Below are 17,668 nucleotides of genomic sequence, written 5' to 3' on the forward strand. Positions count from 1 at the left end.
TTAACAACTAGGTACTTACAGTCTATGTACTTTGACTTTGATGTGCTCATGTTGTTATTAGAATAAAGAACTATCAATTATTGTCACAATTTGCACCTTAATGATAAAATTTTGCATCAATATTCTATCAAAATCGGAGTCTGTATACCTAATGATCTCTAACTTATTAAACCTCCGATATGTGAGTATGTAATCTTTTGTTCTCTAAAGATACCTTATAACTTTCTTGTTTGCTATCCAATGATCCATACCATGGTTGCTTAAATGTCTTCCTAACATCCCAACAATATACTTAATATCCTGTTATGTTTATACTTAAGCATACATTAGACTCCCAATAGCTGATGCTTAGGGAATCTTTTGCATTTCCTGAAGTTCAAGCAAACATTATGATGTCCTGCTATATCTCTATGATTTCTTACAACGAACTAACCTAAAGTATTTCCCGAGAGAAAATATGAATGACATAATCAAACTCCTAACGGACGGGAAGGGTAAGTGGAAACAAAACTTATGAATGGACTATCCCATATCATTCTCTCAAGTAAAGTTAGCTTCGACGACGCGGATGTGGTTGGAATTCATTAGTACTCGAATTTTCCCAGCGACAGACATGTCCAATATCGATACATTCCAAATGACTTTGTTGTATGCAATTTCAACAAAGGAACGAATTTGTGTGGGAACGTGGATATATTGGAGCACGCTTCAATGTGCACGGGAAAACGAGGTGGAATTACTGTTCTGCACTTAGTAGCATCCATATGCCGATAAGCGAAGGTGCCGATGGGATGACTGGGTTGTGTCTTACAACCAAACAAGTTTTCGATTTTGGAATCGAGCTTGGAATATATTATAAGGAATTGAAAAGAAAAGAGAGCAATAAAGACCAAACCATATTAAGGTGAGAATATGTTACCCAATTTAGAATAGATTGTTCGATGGGTGTAAAAATCCGGATAAAGACCATGTAAGGAAAAGAGGATTGAAGGTGCCACAATTCCCAGCAGCTAAGTACAATGTAACGATTGGATTGGGCAAATTAGTGAAGAAAGAGAGGGAATTAGAGGAAGAGGAAGATCCTAAAGAAGATTCAAAGGAGGAATCAAAAGGTGAACCAAACAAAGCGATCGAAACGTCGGATCCTCATTCCGACTAATTTTAGACAATTTCATTTTATTTTTTTATTTTTTAAAGTTGGACTTAATATTTTTATTTTGTTTAGGATGATTTCAGTTTTAGTTTCTAAAATTTTAATATTATATATAATGTTTTTAGTTTTTCTTAGTAGAAACCCCAAATTTTTTAAGGCAATACAAGATTAAGCCAGAACCAATAGGGGGAGTAGTCCCACCAATTGTATGGCCCGTATCATGCCAATCGGGTAACGTCTTTCCTTTATATTTTTAATTACACATTAGGGACAATGTGTCGAATAAAGTATGGGGTGACTTAGGAAAATTTTTAATTTTTTTCTGTTTATTACTTCATTTTCTTTCTTTCATTTTTAGTTTTTTATTTTTAATTGCATTTTAATGCTTGAGCTTGTAGAAATACAAGTGGTTGATTAGGAGCATATACCTAGGTTGTCTGTTTAAATCATAAATTTAGCTTGAAATTTAATAATTTAAGTTGTTTATATTTAGACTAATTAGTTCTATTTATTAAACTGTAAATAGGAAAAGAGATTAAATATATCACGTAATAAAGGTAGATATGAATAGGTAATTATATTTGTAGAAGTGTAGGATACTCGAATTAAAAAGAAAATACTCAGTAAAATCCATGGTTATTGAAACGATGTAGTATGACTAATATAACCCTTACAAAAAGTGCCCGAAAAAATCTCAATCGTATTGGCACAAAAAAACTTTTGTAAAACTTCTGTAAGAATTTTCCAGTGAGTTCATCCCATGTCGTGATAAACCCTAGTGCCTGCAAGTCTAACCAAGAAAAAGCATAATCAATCAAGAAGAAGGGGAACAACCGAAGACGAATAGCATCACCAGTGACCCTGTTATACTTAAAAGTATCACAGAGTTAAAGGAACCATTTTAAAGGTTGATTAGGGTCCTCTGTCATAATGCCCCTAAATTGTAAATTGTTCTGGATCATTTGAATCATAGCTGGTTTTGTAACACCCCTAACCCGTATCCGTCGCAGAAGTAGGGTTACGAGGTATCACCGATCAATATACATCATATAGCTTACATTTATCAAACATAAAGCATTCATTCTCATAAATCATTCAACACAATCACATTGTCCCTCACAAGGGCCTACGATGCCTAAAACATGCTTTAGAAGTGGTTTGGGACTAAACCGAAAACATATGAAAATTTTTGGAAACGTAGAAAAATTTCAACCATACAGGGGTCACACGCCTGTGTGAATAGGCCATGTGCCTCACATGGATCTAGACATGCTCATATCTCAAGCCGTGTGGAAACAGGGCATACATACTGACATGTATCACACAGCCAAGGACATGCCCGTGTGCCAGGCCGTGTGAAAACTGGAGGGTATACTAACCTATACCACATGGCCAGTCACACGCCCATATGTGAGACCGTGCAGAACATACTGAATTCAATTCAATTTCAACACCAGGGGACACAGGGCTGTGTAACATGACCGTGTGTCACACACGGCTAAGACATATGCCCGTGTCTCTGTCTGTGTTAGACAAAAATAGGCCATTTGCAGGGCCAATTTTCCACCACAACTACATAATACCTACACAGGGCAAAATGGTGCCATTTCATCATACAATTGGGTAGCCAAAATCATCAACCAAAAGCACAATTCATACCATTATAATTTCATCTATTCCAATTCTCAAATCACTATCATTTACTTAGCCAAAACAATATCAAAATAATATGGTTCATTTACCATAATTCATACATACATCACTTTCCCTATAAATAACCAGCACAACATCTAAAATCATACCTCATCAAGGTATTTCTCAAGAATTTATACTCCACAAATCAATTAATCATTTGAGCAACTATAAAACCATCACCACATTCATACCAAACATACCAAAATAAGCCATCATTCATGGTTATATATACAACCCAAAACATATACATTTACAAGTCATTTCTAATAGCCAAACACACATCAATATTAACATCATTTACAAGCCAAATCTCATAGATATAATCATAACCAAAATACCACATCTAGCCTATACATGCCATATGCCAAAAAATGTTTATCCAAAAGTACCAAATTAGATGTTTGATAGTGTAATGATGTTCCCGACGACTCCCGGATCCTAGTTAGCCTTGATTCACTATAAAACATAGAAAAATAACACAAAATAAGCTTTTAAGCTTAGTAAGCTCGTATGAGATAAACTTAATGCGATCATATAAACATAAATCAATATGTAACATTCATTAACTATCAAACCTTTCAAGCATTCATTCACAAAACTATTTACTCTCATCATCATTTATTCGATTCAAATCTAAAATGGTTTATTCACATACATGTACCATATCGTACCAATCTCATATACAATCTCGTCTTTCATTTACTCGTTGAACCATTCAGAATAGAAGCCAGATACTCAAAGGCCTCACACGATAAGTACCTATACTATGGCCCGAAGCCAAATCAAGGTATCTTATCTGAAATACTGATATCATGGCCCAAAGCTAAATCAGCCGATATGCATGGCCCGAAGCCAAATCGGTTTATCTCGCACCTGAAGTGCTAAATCATGGCCCGAAGCCAACTTAAGATATCCCCAATGACATATCACTAGCATCCTAAACTATTTCTAAGGTTCAACCAGGATTCCAACTGTCAAATCTTCGTCAAATCATTTTTGAACTTTTCCATAATCACATAATCACAATTCATGCTATATCAAAGTACATAAAATACATTTGCAATAAAATTATAACATACGAACTTACCTTAGATGTTAAAACGACGAATTGAGTCGATTAATCAATAACATTATGTTTTCCCTGATCCAAGTCCGTATTTCTCCTTTCTTGATCTAAATATATTTGGAATTAACTTATTTAATCAACCATTCATTTAATTTAGTCCAAAACATACATTTAGGCCTATTTACACATTAGCCCCTAAACGTTCACACTTTTAACAATTTAGTAATTCTTTCACAAAACACAAAATTCACATAATTTCAATAAACCCAAGCTTGGCCGAATTATTTATAGGTCCCTAGAAGCCCAAAACTTCCATTTATTTCATATTTCAACCACACAATTTTCATATTTCACAATTTAATCCCTATTATGCATTTTCATAAAAAATTACCTTACAAAACATGAAAATCTATCATCAAGCTTTCATATTTCAAAACTAAACATCAAAGAACACATAGATTCAACAATGACAACTCTCAAAATCTTTAATAGTTTCAAAATCTAAGGTACGGGCTAGCTAGAATACGAAACAACAATCTCAAAAACGTAAAAATCATCAAAAACCAGCTTAAAACACTTACCAATTAACCTTGCAATTGCCGAACCCTAAAACTCAATCAAAGGCTTTCTTCATCATCAATATTCAGCCTAAGAGAGAAAAGACGGACAAAATTTCACTTTATTTTTATTAATATAACATTTATTAACGATTTTAACATTTTAACCTTAAAATTAATACAAAATTTCATTTATGCCAAACCATTAACATCCACTAACCAACTAATGGTATATTTAACACTTAATGACCTAAAATTCAAAGTTCTATAGCTATTTGACATCATTAGCTAATAGAATAGCACTTTTGCAATTTACGCAATTTAGTCATTTTTACCAAATTAACCATTCAAACAGTAAAATTAGCTCACAAAATTTTCAAACATATCAAATAACATGCTGTATATACCGAAAATAATATTAAAATAATTTTTTCAACATTATATTTGTGGTTTCAAAACCACTATTCTGATTTAGATAAAATTGGGTTGTTACAACTCTCCCCCCTTAGGGATTTTCGTCCCCGAAAATCTTACCGGTGAATAGGTTCGGGTATTGTTTTCTCATAGCATCCTCAGATTCCCATGTAGCTTCTTCAACCCCGTGTCGATGCCATAATACTTTCACTAATGCGATAACGAGTTAAAATTCGAATCGGTTCTTCCGCATATGACATATCAGACTGAATTTCAACCTCGATGGGGGAAATGACATGTGAAGGGTCAGATCGATATCGTTGAAACATCGACACATAAAACACATTATGTATTTTCTGTAACTCAGATGGTAAAGAAAATCGATATGCTACTGGCCCAACTCGCTTAGTAATCTCATACGGTCTGATGAATCGCTGGCTTAATTTCCCTTTCCGACCAAATTGCAATATCTTTTTGCCACGGAGACACTTTCAAAAACACTTTATCCCTGATCTAGAACTCAATATCTTTCCGTTTCAAGTCTGTGTATGATTTTTGTCGATCCGAAGCTACTTTCAAACTATCGCGAATTACTTTCACTTTTTCTTCAATCTCTCAGATCAAATCAACCCCGTGAATCTTATTTTCACTGAGCTCACTCCAGTACAATGGTGTTCGACGTTTACGACCGTATAGAGCTTCGTACAGTGCTATCTTTATACTTGATTGAAAACTATTATTGTAAGCAAATTCAATCAGCTGTAGATATTTCTCCAAGCTACCTTCAAACTCAAGAATGCAACAACGCAACATATCCTCAAGTATCTGAATAACTTGTTCAGATTTACCATCCATTTGCTGGTGAAACGCAGTGCTAAAATGCAACTTTGAACCCAATGTTTCTTGCAATTTCTTCCAAAATCGCGAAGTAAATCTTGGATCTCTATCCAAAATAGTAGATAGGGGAACACCATGTAATCTCACAATTTCAGAAATATACAACTCAACTAATTTATCAAGCGAGAAATCTGTACGTACAGAATGAAATGAGCTGATTTCATCAATCAGTCAACAATAACCTAGGTTGTATCTTTCTTTTTCAGAGATAAGGGCAAACCCAATACGAAATCCATAGTTACTCTATTCTATTTCCACTCGGGAATCATAATAGGCTATAATAAACCTGATGGCACTTGATGCTCACTTTAACTTGCTGACAAATCAAACATTTCGAAACAAATTTTGAGATATCTCGTTTCATGCCGTGCCACCAAAAAAGCTATTTCAAATCGTTATACATTTTCGTGCTTCCAGGATGTACTGATAAACAACTACTGTGTGCTTCATTTAGAATCTTCTGAATGAGCTCAGAATTTCTTGGTACACATATTCTATCACAAAACATCAAATAATTATCAGGCCCTATTCGAAACTTTGAATCAGAAGTCGACTCACACTCAGCTCGTTTTGCTTGCAATTCTTTATCAAATTTTTGAGCCTTACAAATCTGCTGTAGAAATAATGGTCTCACTTTAAACTTGACTACTATTGAACCGTCATCAGACAAAGATAATTATGTGTTCAAAGCACGTAAAGTAAATAAGGACTTTTGACTCAAAGCATCAAACTACGTTCGCTTTCATCAGATGATAGTCAATCACTAATTCATAGTCTTTTAGAATTCTAACCATCTCCGCTGTCACAAATTCAAATCTTTCTAAGTCATCAGATATTTCAAGCTTTTATGGTCGGTATAAATATGGCATTTCTCACCAAACAAATAATGATGCCAAATTTTCAATGCGAACACTACCATGGCTAACTTTAGATCGTGCGTCGGATAATTCTTTTCGTGCAGCTTCAACTGTCTCAAGGCATAAGCTATAACTTTGCCTTCCTGCATCAAAACACAACCCATGCCATTTAATGATGCATCACTGAAAACCATGAATTCTTTACCTGACTCAGGCTGAACTAACACTAGTGCCTCTGTAATAATGCTTTCAACTATTCGAAGCTCTGCTAACACTTTTTTAACCACTCAAATTTAACATCTTTTTGAAGTAATCTTGTCATCGGGGTCACAATCATCGAGAAGCCTTTTACAAATCGTTTATAACAATCGGCTAGTCCCAGAAAACTACAGACTTCGGATACATTTCTCGGAGGCTTCCAATCTATAATCGCAGAAATTTTGCTCGGGTCAACTCAAATACCTGCCGCTGAAACTATATTTCCCAGAAAACCAACCTCTCGTAGCCAAAACTCACATTTGTTGAACTTTGCAAACAACTGTTTATCTCTCAAAGTTTGTAACACTATTCTCAAAGGCTCGGCATGCTCAAATTCATCATGAGACTAAATCAAAATATCATCAATAAACATAACTACAAATCAGTCTAAGTACGGTCTGAAAATCTGGTTTATCAAATCCATAAAAACAACAGGTGCATTTGTTAGTCTGAAAGGCATAACAAGAAATCCGTAGTGTCCGTACCTTGTTCTAAATGAAGCTTTTGGCACATCTAAGTCTTTAACTCGTAACTGGTAATAACCCGATCTGAAATCAATTTTCGAAAACACTATTGCCTCTTTTAACTGATCAAACAAATCATCTATTCATGGTAAAGGGTATCTATTCTTGATGGTCGCTTTGTTGAGCTGTTGATAGTCTATACACATTCTCATCATGCCATCTTTCTTTTTCACAAACAACACCGGTGCACTTTAGGGAGAGAAACTCGGTCTAGCAAAACCTCTATCTGTCAACTCTTGCAACTGAGATTTCAATCCTTTTAACTCTATCGGAGCCATTCTGTACAGAGCTAGCGATATCGATGTTGTTCCCGGTACTAATTCAATACTAAACTCAACCTCTTTGATAGGTGGTAAACCTAGAAACTCTTCGAGAAATACATCTAGATACTCGTACACAACAGATACTATTTCAATCTTTGTTTTTTTCACTTTCGTATCAAGTACATAAGCAAGATAAGCTTCACACCTTTTTCTCACAAATTTCTGAGCTAACATAGACGAGATCACAATTGGCAAACTATTCAGATCATCAGATTCAATTGTAATAGTCTTATTATTCTGAGATTTCAATTCAATTGTCTTTCGTCTATAATTCACTATAGCATCATGCATCATTAGCTAACCTATACTCAAAATCAGATCAAATTCATCGAATGGCAACAACATCAGATTAGCCAGAAAGCAGAAATCTCGATTCATTAACAGACAATTCTTGCAGACTTTGTCAACCAAAACACATTTGCCTAAAGGGTTCGATACTCTCATCATAAATTCAGTAGACTCTACAGGCAAAGTCTTACTAGATACTAAATTCATACATATATAAGAATAAGTTGATCCTAGATCTATCAATGCAATCATATTAGTATCATAGAGAGTAAAAGTACCGGTGATAACATCTGGAGATAACGCTTCTTCGCGAGCGCGAATAGCAAAGGCTCTAGTAAGTGCTCTAGCCTCGGATCTCACAGTGGAGTTATTTGTTGCCCCTCGACTACCACTCACATTTCCAACATTGCTTGTTGGTCTTCCCCTAGTCGACATATTACTTGGTCTCACATCCTGAGGTCTATCTTTCTCAATCATCTCAGGACAGTCTTTAATAAAATGATCCAGCGAGTCACATTTGAAACAAGCTTTAGTACTCTTATTCCTGCATTCACCAAAATGTCTTCTCCCGCACTGTTGACACTCAGGTTTGTTATTTCTCACACTGCTAACACTCGAAACAGAAGTAGCTTGAACTTTAGAATTCACAGCTTGATTTCCATGATCTCTATTCTGATACCCTACTGATGCATTCAATCAACCATATGAATCTCGAAATTTCTTTGATAAAGAATGATAAGATTTATTCATCAGTATTTTTCTCGAATCTCTAGCCTCTAAATCAGCTTTCTTCTTTTCTCGGCTAAAGTATTCAGCTTTACAAGCCCGATCAACTAACACAACAAATTCTTTTGAATCTAATATCATGACCAAAAGTTTAATATCTTCGTTCAACCCGTCGACAAACCGCTTACACATAATTTTTTTGGTAGAAACATACTCCCGAGCATACTTGTTCAACCGTACAAATTCTCTTTCATATTCTGTCACAGTCATTCGGCCCTGTTTTAATTCTAGAAACTCTTTGTGCTTTTGATCGAAAAATCTTTAACTAACGTATTTCTTTTTGAATTCGGATTGAAAGAACTCCTAAGTAACCCATTCTTTTAGAACTACAGATATCAACGTGTTCCATCATTGATACGCGGTGTCTCTCAGCAAAGATACAACATATTTAATACATTCATCAAGGGTACAAGACAATTCATCGAATACCCAAATCGTATTTTCGAGCCAGAACTCAGCTCTCTCAGCATTATCATCATCAGTAGCCCGAAACTTTTTAGCCCCATGTTTACGAATCTTATCTACTAGAGCTTGTTCAACTTTTTCGGATCTATAACTTGAGGAATAACAGGGATTTGTTCAGGAATAGGTGGGGGTAGAGGTTGTTGAGTAGTCAGGATTGTATGAATGTATTAAGTGAACCATTCATTCATCATTTGGAAGAAGGCTTCTTTAGCCACTCCTCTCTAACTTCCCGTCACGGGTATAGAATTAGATGGCACTGCCCCTTGTGCGGGAGTAGGCATATTACTCTCAACCTCATCGGCTATAGCTTCATTGGGATCTATTACTATTCGAAAACACAATTTAAGTTGTCAGGAATCATCACACTATCGCAGAACAACTAGACACACACACACACTATGTTAGTTCTAGAATCGACTAAACCATAGCTTCGATACCAATAAAATATAACACCCCTAACTCGTATCTCTCGCTGGAGTAGGGTTATGAGGTATCACCGATCAATATACATCATATAGCTTACATTTATCAAACATAGAGCATTCATTCTCATAGATCATTCAACACAATCACATTGTCTCTTATAAGGCCTACGAGGCCTAAAACATGCTTTAAAAGTGGTTTGGGACTAAACCGATAACATATGAAATTTTTTAAAAACTTAGAAAAATTTCAACCATACAAGCATCACACGCCCATATGAATAGGCCATATGCCTCACACGACTCTAGACACGCCCGTGTCTCAGACCGTGTAGAAACAGGGCATACATACTGACTTGTATCACAAGGTCGAGGACATGCCCGTGTGTTAGGCCGTGTGAAAACTGAAGGGTATACTGACTTGTACCACACGGCCAGTCACACAACCGTGTGTGAGACCGTGTAGAGCATACTGACTTCAATTCAATTTCAACACTATGGGACACACGGCTAAGACATATGCCCGTATCTCTGTCTGTGTTAGACAAAAATAGGCAATTTGCAGGGCTAATTTGCCACCGCAACTACATAATACCTACACAAGGCAAAATGGTGCCATTTCATCATACAATTGGGTAGCCAAAATCATCAACCAAAAGCACAATTCATACCATTATAATTTCATCTATTCCAATTCTCAAATCACTATCATTTACTTAGCCAAAACAATATCAAAATAATATGGTTCATTTACCATAATTCATACATACATCACTTTCCCTATAAATAACCAACACAACATCTAAAATCATAACTCATCAAGGCATTTCTCAAGAATTTATACTCCACAAATCAATTAATCATTTGAGCAACTATAAAACCATCACCACATTCATACCAAACATACCAAAATAAGCCATCATTCATGGTTATATATACAACCCAAAACATATACATTTACAAGTCATTTCTAATAGCCAAACACACATCAATATTAACATCATTTACAAGCCAAATCTCATGGATATAATCATAACCAAAATACCACATCTAGCCTATACATGCCATATGCCAAAAAATGTATAATCCAAAAGTACCAACTTAGATGTTTGATAGTGTGATGATATTCCAGATGACTCTTGGATCTGAGTTAACCTTGATTTACTATAAAACATAGAAAAATAACACGAAGTAAGCTTTTAAGCTTAGTAAGCTCATATGAGATAAACTTAATGCAATCACATAAACATAAATAAATATGTAACATTCATTAACTATCAAACCTTTCAAGTACTCATTCACAAAACTATTTACTCTCATCATCATTTCTTCGATTCAAATTTATACTATCTCGTACCAATTTCATATACGATCTCGTTTTTTATTTACCCGTTGAACCATTCGAAGTAGAAGTCGGATACTCAAGGTTCTTACACGATAAGTACCTATACCATGGCCCAAAGTCAAATCAATGTATCTTTTCTGAAATACTGATATCATGGCCAGAAGCTTGCAAGTGTTGAACCCTAAAACTCAATCAAAGGCTTTCTTCTTCACCAATATTCGGCCAAAAGAGAGAAAAGATGGACAAAAATTCACTTTGTTTTTATTAATATAACATTTATTAACTATTTTACCATTTTAACTTTAAAATTAATACAAAATTTCATTTATGCCAAACCATTAACATCCACTAACCAAATAATGGTATATTTACCACTTAAGAACCTAAAATTCAAATTTCTATAGCTATTTGACATCATTAGCTAATAGAACAATACTTTTGCAATTTACGCGATTTAGTCCTTTTTACTGAATTAACCATTCAAAAGTAAAATTAGCTCACGAAATTTTCACACATATCAAATAACATGCTGTAAATACCAAAAATAATATTAAAATAATTATTCCAATATCAAATTTATGGTTTCAAAACCACTGTTCTAATTTAGCTAAAACTGGGCTGTTACAGGTTTTATCTCGAAATTATTAGATGTAATTGTCGGCCTTGCTATACTTTTTTGGACCATATCTAGACTTGGTAAAGCATAGTACCTTAAATTTCTTTTGTTCCGATCCATCTAAATGTTTGCAGAAAGCTATGGTGCTGGTAGGTCTCCTAGGGCATTATCGTCAACGTCGTTAAAACAGTAGATTTTCACATGGTATGTTTCCCGCAGCTGGTAGTGGTGGATCTTACATTTATGTTGTTGCTGTTGTCTTTTTCAATGATTTCTTCATATTATTCTCTCTAGATCTGTTGCTGTTACAATAGGTGTGCCCCTATTGGGAGTCATACACTAACCTAGAAAGAAAAGATTAGTAACAGTAAATGAAATAAAGTAAAATAGTATTTATAACTGGGAAATTTCCTAATTATTCTTTTATGTGCAAAAATTAAAATTAACTTAGTGACGTTGCCTCCCTTGCAATGACACCAACAACTTGAAACGTACTAATGTCCATAGTGTGAATACTGCAATAAATATATAATTGCGAAGTGGTTTCAGCAAGTATACGGGTCTAGTTATAATATAGTTTTACAACGGAATAGGTGAGTACTCCGAGGATCGTACCCAATGGAGGTGAGTGCTAGATTAATTTTAACCTAAGCACTCAAAGATCTAATTAGTACTTTTAGATTCAGTTATAGTACGAAGAGTATAAAATAAAGGGTTTTTGGGGTTTTATAATGATAAAAGTAAAACAACATAAAAGAATAAAATTTAAAAGATTAAAAAAGAAGAATAAATCAAATATGATTATGGGTGATTAGTTTGCTTTGGTAATTTCCATCAATTTTCATATAATGATAAAAATAAAACAACATAAAAGATTAAAATTTAAAAGATTAAAAAGGAAGAATAAATCAAATCTAATTATGGGTGATTAGGTTGCTTCGGTAATTTCCATCAATTGTCAATTCGGGTTTCTCGTCAATCAACTAGTCGTTGCCCTAGCAGGATCTTCCTATCTTCCACTGACATAATAAGTCAATAAGAACTACTTATCTTCTGACCTTAGAGTCCAGATTGGTTTGGGGTTAAGGTGTTCATAAATGGAACATACCAATTTTGGGTTAATTCCCACCTTGATGACTTCCTAGGTTTTCAGGACTAGAGTTTGTTTCACATTCTCCCTTTCCAAAACAACTGATTCATTGAGTAACCCTACAAAATAGTTAACAGATCATACCTCCACTCGCTAATCCCCTATAAAAGGATTAGTTCCTCATGGCTTTCATAAACAATATATAATCTATGTAAAAAGTAAGCATGCTAATTAAATCGAGAAGATAGAGTAAATGAAAGAGCCTAATTGTATTGATATTAAGTGTAAATCCATAAAGTTGAATGATTCCACAATTCATATCTCTTGAATGAAACCAAAGAATAAACTAAACTATAGAAACCAAAGAAAGAAAGAAGACAAAACTAAATTTAACGGAAGAAACCAGGTTAATGCCAATGTATTTTTAACATATGCCAAAAAAGCCTATTTATAACCTTTAGGTGTCCATCATCCTTAACCCTAGGTCAGCTAACTTTCCCAAGCTTTAAGTTTCATTGTGCAGACTATAACGCCCCTACTTTGTGTCTATTTTTCATCCCAAAGTTGATGTTGTGACACACTAAGACCTGTGTCGTGACATAGCAACTAGTATGCTCATCTATAGCTATCTTCAAGGGTGACACCCTCAATTTGTGTCACGACATCGAAGGCAGACTTAAGTTTTCATCATTTTGTTCCTTATATTGCGACATCAGTCCTATCGTGTTGTGACATAGCATCCAGTATCATCTTAAAATGCCTTCTAATCGTCTCTTGCACACTTACATAGTACGTTAGCTCTCTCTTAGGCCTCATTTGGCCCTTAAGGTCAATAAAAGGCTCAATTTGCACATTTTATTGAATGTAAGAAAAAACTAAAGAAACTAACTAAATTGTAATGAAAATGTTTGTTTTCAAGATTCTTAAGTGTGAAAACTAGTTTAATTTGCTACATCGAATTTTAGAAGATCAAACTCCCCTACACTTAAGTCATTTCTTGTCCTCAAGCAACATAAACAAATATGACAAAGAAACATGATGACCCTTGAGAAAATATAACAAAGAAATAAGGCGTTTCATGCTTACTAACAACTTCAACATGATGAATAGTTGACTTACCACCTTTGACTTCAAGCATCTAAGTTCAGTATGTTACAAAATATACAAGTATTAAATGTCTCTCCTATAGGAATCCATTAACAAATCATAGAAGTATTTTGACTGTCTGAACATAATACAAATAGCCATTCATGCATATATATAGTATGATGTCCATCCATGTAGAAGGATATTTAAGTCACATAGGACTTTTCGGCTTGCTATATTCTGAAACTTAGGACATGTATGGAATTAAAAAAAAAGGGTAAGTATCAAAAGGGTTATAGACACAAAAATAGTTTGGCACATCGTATTGATCCATTTTCTTCCCCTTTAGTGACCCTTACCTGCTTACCACATTATTTCCCATTCTCTCACCTTCATCATCTCTTCAATAGGAAATCATAGCATGACATAGTAACTACGACTAGCCTACGAGTTTTGGTGCACTACTGAATGAGTTTTTTCTATTGTTGTGACTTTGTCACTATTCTTTTTCAATTTTTCTCACTCAAGAATGCTTTTTGGCTTTTAAGGTCCTCTTTCTACTTGTAAGGGTTTTCTTTTTGGATTTTTCTTTTTGTTTTGCACTTTTAGGCTAACCTATAATTCCCATATCACACTAGTCTTTCCTTTTTCACTCTATTTTTACAATTCCGCTATGATGTATCTACTTAACTCTCAATACGTATGGCCAGACGTCTATAATCATACAGTGTAGGACCAAAGAATAAGGGCAAATACAAATTGACGTTTTCAGGCTCGAGGCTTGTAATGTGGTTCATTAAGAAGTGTCAACATGCTAAAAAATTAGTACTAAAGGTGAAATATAAATATGACAACTTTTTGGCTATGGATGTGTTCGCCTTAGGTCATCCTTAAATATCTTGACATGCACAAATTTAATCAACCAATAAAATACAAATTCAACTATTTATTATTCGTTCTAGCGTGTCCATTTACTTGTGTTTTCTATATCACTTGGTACTATTGATTGCTTAATACCTATTTATAGTGTAACATATAGAACTTAGTAGCCTAATAGTCAAAAGTTTAAAATCAACTATCATCATGCCAAATTTATTCATAAGCACAAGCAACCTATGTACATGCTCCTAACCAATCCACTTGCATTTCTACAAGCTCAAGCACACAAAAGACAAGAAAAATAAAAGAAAATGTAAAAATTTGAAGTAAATTTTCTATGTTACCCCTCACATTGACTCTATTTCGACTAAAAACTTTCAGCTTTAAGGATGTTTCGGTTTAGAGACCAAATAAAAGTCAAAATCTAAACTAAGTGATTAGTTTCATATACAATAATTTACAAAATTTAAACCACAATTCAACCAATTTTTAAGTTTTACTATGAGATTCATGCAGCAGTGTCACCAATTCACTGATGAAGGATTTCTCTGTTCTACTAGTATTGGTCTATCTTCCATCATGCTGTTCCACCTGTGCCCGTTTGTCCCTTTCCTTAAACCTGTTTATTTTGTCTAAAAGGAAACATGTCCCTTGACTCAGAGACGTTAGAAATAAATAATTTTTTACATTTTCCCCCAATTTCCTCTTATTTTCATTGCTTGATTGATGCCACATTTAAAATTTTCAGTCTAACCATTGATTTTCATAGTTAATTCATTCTTTTCTAAATCAATGGTGGATTTTGAAGTGGCTAAAAAAGGTCCTTCTAATAAGACTGGTATCACACGATCTTCTTCAATGTCAAGTACCATAGAATTTGAGGGGATAATAAAACTTTGCACTTTGACTAACACATCGTCCAATACTCCTTTTGGATGTACTGAAGACCTATCAGCCAACTGTAATATTATTTAAGTAGTTTTCAGATCCCCTAACCCGAGTTTTTCAAAAATTAGTAGATGCATTAAATTAATACTAGCTACTAATCGCATAGAGCTCTATTAAAATGAATACTTCCTATCTCTATAGGAATAGTAAAACTCCCTGGGTCTTTCAATTTTCGAGGTACCTATCTTGAAATAATCATGCTATAGGAAGTATTTAAAGTAGCTTGCTCTCCTACCTTAATTTTCTTATGCCTAGCCATCATCTCTTTTAAAAACTTGGCATACTTTAGAGCTTTTTCAATTAATTCTATTAAAGGTAGGTTAACTTTCAATGTTTTAAATAGGTTTAAGAAACTTACAAATTCATCCTCATCCCACATTTACTTTTCTTTTAGTCTCGAAGGGAATGGGAATTTTGTCTTGGCATAATCTTTTGTTACTTCTTTCTCTGTCTCTGCTGTCGGTTTGATTACTTCCTCTAATTCTGGCTCAATTTATGTTTCTAGGGATACCTTTCAAGGATTGTCATTATTTTCCACAACTGCATTTGGAGTAGTGGTTTCTGGGCTCCTCAATACTTTGCCCTATCGGAGTGCAATTGGTTTCACATGCTCCGTACCTTCTCTCCATGGATTATCTTTCATCTTGCTGGGAATAACTGTGCCAATTTGTCTTTTGATGTCACCCATCTTGCTCATAAATTGGTTTATTTGATCCTCGAGTTTAGTCAATGTTCTTGTTGTATTGGTGCATTCGGACTGCACCTGTTTGACATTAGTTCTCATTTACCTCATTTCTCCCTCAATTTTGTCCAGCAGTTGACCACATGCAGTATGATCATTTGGGATGACCCTATCCTAGGGTTTCTACAAATAAGGAGGTTGGTAATTAGTATTTTTAACTTGATTTAAATTATTACCTGCTCTTTAATTTCTTTTCCATCTCAAATTCGGGTAATCTTTCTAGCCAGGATTATATGTATCAGAATAAAGGTTTCCACCCATATTCATGACGTAATTTACATCATTAGTAAGGTTGTTAATATAGTGGAAGAGCAGTTTGTCTCCCCTATGCATAGACGGTGTAGAAGCTGATTCGATACGGTTGAGTCTATCCACTAACTATTGATACTTATCATCCTCTTAGATAGCTTTTACCATAGTAGGTTTCTGACCATATGTGAATCATTCAATTGGCCACTAGCACGAGTTTAGTGCCATATTCTCAATGAACTTATACGCATCCTCGTACATTCTGTTAATAAGGGCTCCTCATGCGAATTCGTTTAATCCAGATCGTGCATTTGAATCCTCCCCATTATAAAACACTTACAGTCGCATCCACTTAGGAAATCTGTGGTGCGGGCATTTTTGAATCAACATTTTGAATCGTTCACATGCCTCATAGAAACTTTCTCCTTCCATCTATCTAAAAACAACAATCTCCCTTATTAGTTGTACTACTTTGCTAATCTGGAAAAACTTCTGTAAGAACTTTCCAGCGAGTTCATCCTTTGTCGTGATAAACCCTTGTGCCTACAAGTCTAACCAAGAAAAAACATTATCAATCGAGGAGAAGGGGAACAACCGAAGATGAATAGCGTCATCAGTGACCCTATTATACTTAAAAGTATCACAGACTTGAAGGAACCGTTTTAAATGTTGATTAGGGTCCTTTGTCATAATGCCCCTAAACTGCAGATTATTCTGGATTATTTGAATCATAGTTGATTTTATCTAGAAATTATTAGCTGTAATTGTCAGCCTTGCTATACTTTCTTGGACCATATCTAGACTTGGTAAAGCATAATCCCTTAAAGTTCTTTTGTTCCGAGCCATCTGAATGTTTGCAAGAAACTGTGGTGCTGGTGGGTCTCCTAGGGTGTTATCGTCAGTATTGTTAAAACAGTGGATCTTCACGTAGTACGTTACCCGCGGCATCTCTCCAATTGGAATTGTAAACAACATAATAATCCTCATAAGCATTTGAATCAAATGCTC

At 34.7% G+C, this 17,668-nt stretch overlaps 1 non-coding gene across 1 annotated transcript; it reads left to right on the forward strand.

Annotated features, from left to right (window-relative positions):
* Positions 1-17,018: 17,018 nt before the first annotated feature.
* Positions 17,019-17,125, forward strand: LOC128285986 (small nucleolar RNA R71). Its single transcript, XR_008276533.1, has one exon. It is a non-coding gene; the product is annotated as a small nucleolar RNA R71 (small nucleolar RNA).
* Positions 17,126-17,668: the final 543 nt, after the last annotated feature.

Source organism: Gossypium arboreum, chromosome 12 (genome assembly GCF_025698485.1).
Source record: "Gossypium arboreum isolate Shixiya-1 chromosome 12, ASM2569848v2, whole genome shotgun sequence".
In the NCBI taxonomy this organism is placed as follows: Eukaryota; Viridiplantae; Streptophyta; class Magnoliopsida; order Malvales; family Malvaceae; genus Gossypium; species Gossypium arboreum.